This window comes from Dermochelys coriacea, chromosome 3 (assembly GCF_009764565.3).
Source record: "Dermochelys coriacea isolate rDerCor1 chromosome 3, rDerCor1.pri.v4, whole genome shotgun sequence".
NCBI classification, from domain to species: Eukaryota; Metazoa; Chordata; order Testudines; family Dermochelyidae; genus Dermochelys; species Dermochelys coriacea.
Window position 1 is genome coordinate 176,275,392 of NC_050070.1, and position 10,012 is coordinate 176,285,403.

Here is a 10,012-nt window from a genome sequence, read left to right on the forward strand (position 1 = left end):
ACCCTTTGCTAGCCTTGTCTACTAAGACTATAAGCTGTTTAGGGCAGGGACTTTCTTTCAATATATGCAACTAGCACAATGGGGTCTTGCTCACAGTTGGGAACTCTAAATGCTACTATACTAGAAATAGTAATAATTAGATATGACATTTTCTCTGCCATAACATGAATACATTCTAAATGAGACTGGCAAATTCAGAACAACAATTCAAGAGTCAGAATTTGAGGAGACTATTAATGATGAGAAAGAAGGAGAGACTGCTCTGAAAGGTGATTTGAAGGAGAAGTCAGAAGACCCTGGATACAAAAGTAGAAGGAAATTATCTCATGCATAAGGGGCAGGATGATAGTAGCACCTAGGAGAGGAGTTTAAAGGTGGTACAGTAACAGACAGAAAATAATAAAAAGAGAGATGCAAAGGAGTGACGTGGTTAGCGTGGTAGCAGCAAAACATTGCGTTAGCAGCTAAAAGTTGTTTTTAAGTTAAACTTTTTTAAGATGGAGAGTAGTATAGAAATAAGTGTTATGAAGCAGTTATCTACCACCGACATCCACATGCAGGCATAAGTAGCTAATGAAGTGAAACAGCAAAGTTATACCAAATAAATCCGATGACCAGGAGCGGTGTTCCTCCTCTCCTTAGCTCTTTGACCTTATTAATTGCCACTTTCAACCATCCTTTTCTCTAGACCAGAGAGCATACAGGTCATATTCATAGCAGATGGTTACCTTACCACAGAGTATGATTATATTACCTATGTGACATATTCAATGTGCAGTTTCATTTTGTGAAATGAAATCTCTGCTAATTTGACTAAAAAGGTATTTTGTAGAGGAATTGAGATAATACCAGCAATATCATTAATCTTATGCTAAGAATGTATACCAGGACACACAATTCTCTATATATGCTTTTTTCTCTCTGCTAGATTCTGATCTCATGCACATCAGTGTGAACCCTAGGGTAACTCCTCTTAAGTCAATGCAGTTTCTCTGGATTTATAATGGTGTAACTGACATCAGAATCTGATCTGCCTCTCTCATTGATACATGTTCTATGGATTTAAGTTGTAGCAAAATTAAGAAATCTCAGTAGCTTCTTCTATTTAAAAAAAGAGATTTTTTTTTCTGAAAGCTTGCCATTCTTCTCACATTGTTCATTAAGTTTTTGTAATTGTTCACTTCGGTTTTTACTGTAACAAATCAGGGTGTTAGCTGCAAATCAGTACACCAGGGTATGAGTAAATTAGGCAAAACAGTGGAAGACACCCAAAATGAGAACAATACAGATCACTAAACAACTGAACATCCGTATTTGGTCCCTTCTTTATGGCAATATTATCATTTTCACTGCATCATGATACTTTTTGAGACAATAAATCCTTGTATTCTTTTCAAGGATGTGGTTAATATAAAAACAAAGCAAGTGTTAAGCATTTAGTGGGCAAAAGGTTTTCCCATGAATCCTCTGCTTTGTAAAGTCAGGTTAGAAAGAATAAAATTGGAGAGATACGGACAAGTACTGACCTGTGAGTGAGAGTAAAGCCTTCAGACATCCAATTTGTGGTGGAGAAATACTCAGGTAAGCACTGAACAAATGTTTACAGATTACATTTCTGTGGATTCACAGGGTTTAAAATAGCAGTGGTTGCCTTTTACTTAGATGTCATGACTGCAATGAAGTGACAAAGAAGACAACTGACACGTCACAGACACATAACCCTACTCCTATATGGTTGACAACATGGTATGATTTCTTGCCAAAGATAACTTCATAACTTGCTGAAGTGTGACTTAAGGATGTCCTGGAGCTGCAGGAACCTATGTACCTTTTTTGTGGGTAATTTCTTATAAGCCATAAGTTTTACTTAATAAGTGATACTATGTTGCCTTTGACCTAAGGGGGACTGTTATGGATGCGATTTTCAGAAGCACTCAGTGTTAGCCTAAGTATGCTCCCTTTGAAGTAAGGAGGTAAACCAGCGACTAGGTGAACTTACCTCATGTCAAATGGTAAGGGACTAAGTGTATTTAATCATGTATTTTATACATCACATACTAGTTAGTAAATATATAAGCAAGTACATAATCAATGGTTTCAGAGAAGCAGCCGTGTTAGCGGACTGTAGCTCATGAAAGCTTATGCTGAAATAAATTTGTTAGTCTCTAAGGTGCCACAAGTCCTCCTGTTATTTTTGTATAATCAATATAACTAATACAATGGATGGACTAGTTTTTAAGAAGGGCTTCACATAACTTTTTCGGAAGGAATGCAAAACAAAGCCATCTGCTTAAGTAAGATATCCTGTTCAACTCTTGAAATGTCCTTGGATTTGGGTACAGGACAAGGATGAGATTACAATGAGCAGTCATGATGACCCAGCCACATATAATCAAGATGAACAAGGAAAGTCCCTGAAGTCCCTGTTAGATCTTCAGATTTGTTATTATTGCTAATAAGTAGATAAGCACATTATATAACCTAGTATGTAATGCAGAATCTTATATTTGGTCATAGATTTTGCTAATCATTAGTATATAACAAATCAGAGATGAAGGGTTTTGATAGAAATTAGGGTGTCATCTTGAGTACAAAATAGCGTACAGAGACTTAAATCTTTGCCTTTGTGTACAGATCACTGGCTGAGTTTATACAGGTCACTGAGGTGTGGCACTTTGCACGTATACTCCTTGGATCTGAACTCTGGAGTTAGCCATGGTTTTGTCTGCTACAGCAATCAGTAGTTGTCTGCTTTGCTAGGTTCGTAAGGTAACCTGTGGCCCTGGTCGATGGTCCTGAAAACATCCTTACAGAAGCCATTGGGAGTTTTACCATTGACATAAATGGAGCAAAGTTAGGCCAATGCTGAATACTCTTGAAAATCCCAACCTGTATCTTTTTCTCTCCCTTTTGTAATTTTGAACCTTTTCCCATGCCAGTAGAAAGAGAGTTTTAACATTTTCAAAAAAATACATAATTTATGTAGAAAAATGCATGTTTGGGGGTTTTGTTTTTTGTTTGTTTTTTTGCTTGTTTGTTTGTTTGTTTGTTTTTGCAAGCAAACTACCCACACTGAGGAGGCCTCCCCTGGAGTACTGTGTCCAGGTTTAGGTGCCACACTTTAAGAACGATGTGGACAAATTGGAGAGGGTCCAGAGGAGGGCAACAAAAATGATAATAGGTGTCGAATATCTGACCTATGGGAAAGGTTAAAAATACCTGGCATGCTGAGTTTTGAGAAAAGAAGACTGAGGGATTTCAGAGGAGCAGCCGTGTTAGTCTGCATCCGCACAAAGAACAGGCGGACTTAGAGACTAACACATTTATTTGAGCAGTTCACTTCATTGGATGCATGCAGTGGAAAATACAGTGGGGAGATTCACAGAGAACATGAAACAATGGGTGTTACCATACACGCTGTAAGGAGAGTGATCAGGTAAGGTGAGCTATTACCAGCAGGAGAGAAAAAAAAAACCTTTTGTAGTGATAATCAAGGTGGGCCATTTCCAGCAGTTGATAAGAACGTGTGAGGAACAGTGGGGGGTGGGGGGAAATAAACATGTGGAAATAGTTTTACTTTGTGTAATGACTCACCCACTCCCAGTCTTTATTCAAGCCTAAGTTAATGGTGTCCAGTTTTGCAAATTAATTCCAATTCAGCAGTCTCTCGTTGGAGTCTGTTTTTGAAGTTTTTTTGTTGTAATATTGCCACTTTTAGGTCTGTAATGAGTGACCAGAGATATTGAAGTGTTCTCCGACTGGTTTTTGAATGTTATAATTCTTGACATCTGATTTGTGTCCATTTATTCTTTTACATAGAGACTGTCTGGTTTGGCGAATGTACATGGCAGAGGGGCATTGCTGGCACATGATGGCATATATCACATTGGTAGATGTGCAGGTGAACGAGCCTCCTACAGTGTGGCTGATGTGATTAGGCCCTATGATGGTGTCCCCTGAATACATATGTGGACAGAGTTGGCAACGGGCTTTGTTGCAAGGATAGGTTCCTGGGTTAGTATTTTTGTTGTGTGGTGTGTGATTGCTGGTGAGTATTTGCTTCAGGTTGGGGGGCTGTCTGTAAGCAAGGGCTGTTCCTCACACGTTCTTGTCAACTGCTGGAAATGGCCCACCTTGATTATGACTACAAAAGGTTTTTTTTCCTCTCCTGCTGGTAATAGCTCACCTTACCTGATCACTCTCGTTACAGTGTGTATGGTAACACCCATTGTTTCATGTCTTCTGTGTATATAAAATCCCCCTACTGTATTTTCCACTGCATGCATCTGATGAAGTGAGCTGTAGCTCACGAAAGCTTATGCTCAAATAAATTTGTTAGTCTCTGAAGGTGCCACAAGTCCTCCTGTTCTTTTTTCTTAAGACTGAGTGGGTATTTCGTAAGTCTTCAAATATGTTAGAGGCTGTTATAAAAAGGATGATGAACAATTGTTCTCCATGTCCATGGAGGGTAGGACAAGTAATTGGCTTAATCAGCAGCAAGGGAGATTTAGGTTAGATAGTAGGAAAATCTTAAAAAGAAAAGGAGTACTTGTGGCACCTTAGAGACTAACAAATTTATTAGAGCATAAGCTTTCGTGAGCTACAGCTCACTTCATTGGATGCATTAACAAATTTATTAGAGCATAAGCTTTCGTGAGCTACAGCTCACTTCATTGGATGCATTTGGTGGAAATGCATCCGATGAAGTGAGCTGTAGCTCACGAAAGCTTATGCTCTAATAAATTTGTTAGTCTCTAAGGTGCCACAAGTACTCCTTTTCTTTTTGTGAATACAGACTAACATGGCTGCTACTCTGAAACCTAGGAAAATCTTGTGAACTATAAAAATAATTAAGTATGGGACTAGGCTTCCAAGGGAGGTTGTGGAGGTTTTTAAGAACAGGTCAGACAAACACCTGTCATGGATGGTCTAGACCAGAGTTGGGCAAACTACAGCCCACGGGCCACATCCGGCCCGCAGGATGGTCCTGCCCTGCCCCTGAGCTCCTGGCCCGGGAGTCTAGCCCCGGGCCCCTCCCCCCCACTGTTCCCCCTCCTCTGCAGCCTCAGCTCACTGCGCCGCCGGCACAATGCTCTGGGCGGCTGGGCAGCACAGTTGCAGAGCCACAGCCTGACCTGGTGCTCTGGGTGGCGTGGCTGTAGTGCCGCCAGCTGCCGGTGCTCCAGGCAGTGCAGTAAGGGGGCTGGGGGGTTGGATAGAGGGCAGGGGTCCCTGGGGGGGCAGTCAGAAATGAGGGAGGGTTGGATGGGGCGGTAGGGGGCAGTCAGGGGTGGAGGGTCCAGAGGTGGTCAGGGGGTGGTAGGTGGGGCAGGAATCCCAGGGGGAGCTGTCAGGGGGCAAGAAGCTGGGGTGGGGTCGGATAGGAGGTGGGGGCTGGGCCAGACCTGGCTGTTTGGGGAGACACAACCTCCCCTAACCAGCGTTCCATACAATTTTGGAAACCCGATGTGGCCCTCAGGCCAAAAAGTTTGCCCGCCCCTGGTCTAGACATACATGGTCTAGACATACAGGGGGATGGACCAGCTAACTTCTCAAGGTTCTTTCCAACCCAACATATTCTATGCTATATGCAACATATTCTATACTATATGCAAATCTTAAATAAACCAGATGTTAATACAAGGCCCAGCTGTGCGTGGTTGAAGATAAAAGTGCTTAGCTTGAAACACTTAGGAGAGCTGTGCATGCAACTTCGGTTGTAGGACCAAGTATATAGTTTATCCTCAGATGGTGGTGAAGGGCAGAAGGTCATACGTGCACACATGCCAAAGAATGGGCCATGTCATGTTCTCCACTGGGGGGGAAACCCACAACTGGCTGATTTTCTTTCAAATCATCCTTTTGGGAGGCTGCCTTGCTTCTATTGGTTCCCAGCCTTCACCAAGGCCAAATCTTCCTGCACTGGGACTTGGATACCAAGAAGACAGGTGCATTCAAAATGCCATAGACAGATTAAATAAACAGATTAGATTAGCTACCTGTTCTAATGCTATATTCTGAAATAAGAGGAACATAAATCATTTGAGTATAAGTAACTGGCAACTTCAGCTGGAATGATGTATGCTCTTCTGTCTACGGAGAGCTACACATGACAGAGAGTACAGAGCTACCTACTGACCATAAGTGTGTCTCTGCCTAAGTATCTTGCTCAAAATCCTGAGTTTTGGCAACATCACTCCCCCTTTGAGGATCCTGTCATCACAAATATGACATAGATACAGTGATCTGCACTTTCTGAAGGGTAGCATAATGCCAAAGCATCAAAAGCAAAGCACTCAGGGCCATGTACTGACCTCAATGAGCCGCAGAATTTACACTGATCTTGGGAGAGCTCTGTCTGTGACTTGAAGGCAGAATGGAGCCCAAAGGCTGCTCTAAGCTCTTTAAACAGTCAACTTAAGTAGTAGTTGTATTTATTTATCTAGCTTTCACCATGATAGATAACAAATATATATACTTAACTCAAGACCTGAAGTGTGGATCTGAGAGTAGAATTTGGCCTTTAGGTCATGTATTGACTTCCATCCATGCACACAGCTTTCATTGACCTCAATGGGAATTGCACATGCAGATAAACAGCAGTGCAAGGTCTAGAAATGTAATAGTTAACTCAAGTGTTCTTGTAACCCAGCCTGAAATAAACCTCAAAAGCTGTGAGTTTGCTTTACCTCAGCAAATACGTGCTCTGCATGGAGAAGGCACCTTTTTGACACCCAGTGTCAAAGACTATACAGTGAAATCCAGGACACAGATGCCATGTTCTGATACAAAATACCAGAAAATTAAAAAACCCTTGAAAATGCCGAGTGGAAAATGTGTCAAGTGGATAATATATTTTTTCTTAAGGTTGACAGTGACATTAAAGAAAGTTAGCAAAGGTATTCTTCCTAAAAATAAATATTTTGTAGACATTATGGATTAAATTCACCACTATGCAGAGGACCAGCACAAAGCTTATGTACCACTTAACTCTTAAAAATGAAATCTTGGTCCCACTGAAGTCAGTAGCAAAACTCTCTATGGGCATAAGTGGTGCACAGGTATTGTATTGGCCCTCTTCATGGGCGGTGGTGAATTTTACCCTTACTGATTTTTATCTTGGCTCATTTATGAGAAGTTGGATAAATATTGCATAGTAGGTACAAATAGACCAGTTTATGCTTTATGAAGTCTTTTTCTCATGGTAAAGGAAATATGATGGACACACAGTTAATGGTGAAATCATTTTAGCCACTTTTTGTACATGAGGAAACATATTTCATTCTAACAGCATCAACAAAATGGTGGCTCAGACAGGAAACCCATCCCTTATTCATAAAGATTTCTCATTGTCAGCATTAGTATTTTATTCCTTTTGCTCTCTTCAGTATAAGGTGGAAAAAGATCCCCAGATTATTACAGAGATTAAAGAATTTATAAACCTGTAAAATGGGTATAATATTTCCTTTCTCCTACCCTTGTTCTATCTAGTCTAGTTAGATTGTAAACTCCTCGTGGACTAATTCCTATTATGTGTCGAGCCTTGCGTGGATACAAAATTTGTATCTGCATCTGATCCGTGATCTGTGAACATGGTCCGCAGATTTAAAGTGGATATCCATGGATTTGCAGAGCTCTAATTAGATCTTGGTACAGTTCCTAGCACAATCTGGGCCCAATTTCTTTTGTGGCGCCTAGATGCTACCATAATATAAATAATAATTAATGATAGTTGGGGAAGGGTGTTCAATGATAATTATGAGCAAAGTAATTAAAACAAACATAAATTCACACACACACACATATTAATGAGAATACAATAAGGCACATTTAGCATTTCTGAATACAGAAAATGAAGTAACAAAGCATAAAGAGAGAATGCAGATGTAAAATTAGCCCTTATCAAGTGTATTCTACTTGGTTTATGCTTGTCCAGCTCTGATGGGTATAACTTATAATTAGTCTCTGCCTGGAGTTATATGGTTCCAAAGAACTGTGGATTAAAGAGAAACTCTAGAATTTCTCAGTTACTTGACAAGTTACAACCTGAAAAGCTACACTTAGACCATTAAAGATTTTTCACAGTGACATTTTAGTGCAGCTGGAAAAATATGCCACCTTGCCATTTATTATTTTCAGAGCATGGATAGAGAAAAGGAGGTTGCTATGAAGAACAAAATAAAATGGTTTACATGTATAGAGGTGAGGTGAAGAATGCTGATAAATATACTTCACTGAATGTCAGCAAATGTCACTCGAGAAGCCATTTGCAGCTACCCTAACAGCTTCACAAACCAACAAAGAGTAGCAAAAGCAGGCAAAACGAGTTGGGCGTACTCACTTCCACATGAATAAGCAATAAGCACTCTCAGAAGTTACACCAGAAAGTTGTTAAACTTGATAGATGAAGCTTTTCAAAACACCTTGTTGTGTAGTGTATTTGGCTATAAAAGACTATGGATGGTTTAGAGTGAAAAGAAGACATCATTGCTCAGAATGATGTGATTTAAGCATTTTTGTTCAAACTCTTGTATTTGACTTCATATTAATAGGATGGTTTTAACAAAAGAATGCTTCATCACAACATTTCCCCCCCCCCCATAAGGGCTGGTCTTTTTGTCTGAACTTCTTCTGACACTCATTCTATTAGATTATTAGTCTTTTCTCCTTTAAGTATAGACCCTATTTATCACTCTAATAGAAAGATTTATAGTTACACCAATTAGTTGATGGTAGATAATAACATCACTACAAAGAAAAGACTCCTATGCTGAAAATATTCTAACAGTAGTTATCTAAATCATCCAAATATAAGTGAAAGACCCTCCAGATATCTCTGATCTTCCCAGGACCTTCTGATTTGTAGATCAATGGATCAGCTCCATTTGTTTTACAGACATGATGACCTGGAAAAATGCTCATTGTGAAAATTACAATTTTTGAGAGAAGACATCAAGATTCCTTCAGATTTATTATTAGTTTGGATTGTCTGCAGCTTCTTGAACCTCTGCCTTTCATAATAATAAATGGAAGTGAAGATCTTTGACTCAGAAAATACCTCCATGGAAATATGAGAGTTCTTACAATTTCAAAAAGTCTGATTGCTTTTATAATGAATTTTTCAACATTGTTTTCCTCCTAAATTCTCCTTCATTCCAAGTTCTTTTAGCACAGTCATGAGGAGACTAGATCATTTTGAGATAAGCCCCTAAATATACCTGCCAACAGAAATTAAGACCAATTCCGTTTTCATCAATGAAATGCAGGGACATATAGCATACATGCATAGGGTCAAACAAGGCCTTCTTTGTTGAATGTATCTCATACATATTGAGGCTCTCAAAGGTGATAATGAAATACTTCAATTAAACTTCTCTCCATATGTTCTTGTGAATGTATAAATAACCTATTTTATAATGACAGCATAAGAATTTAGGAGTTAAATCTGTGTAAAGTAAATTTGCTATACTTACAGATCTTGCAGATGGATTGAGGGGGAAACTTTCATTCTTTGGTGTGGTATATTTACAGTACTTATACAGTGATTTTGTTTCATGGAAAATAAGACTTCATTGCAAGTTTCTTCACCCTGTTCTTGCAAAATTAAAATCAAGGGTGAGCTTTATTAGTCAAATTAAACCTTGTCTTACACTTTAAAAGTTAGATCTATAAATGATCAATTAAAAGTAGAAACTCAAATTTTGCAATTCGGGCATCACTTTGTGAACTTTACTGGATTGGGGGCTATGACTCCCTTCTTTTTCTTTTTTTACAGTTTCCTTTGGGAACAGAAGTTGTTTCTGAAACAAAATAGGCATTAGGCAATATCAATAATGTTGTCATTCTGTAGCAATTGTGAAACTTCTCTGCTTTCATTCAGAATTTCACTATCAAATTAAAAGAGATACCACGATCTTAACCAATTATAATAAGACCGAAGGACATTGCAAATATACATCGCAACAAAGGAAAAAAGTGGATATTAATTTGTTGCCTTGTCATCAGGCATCTC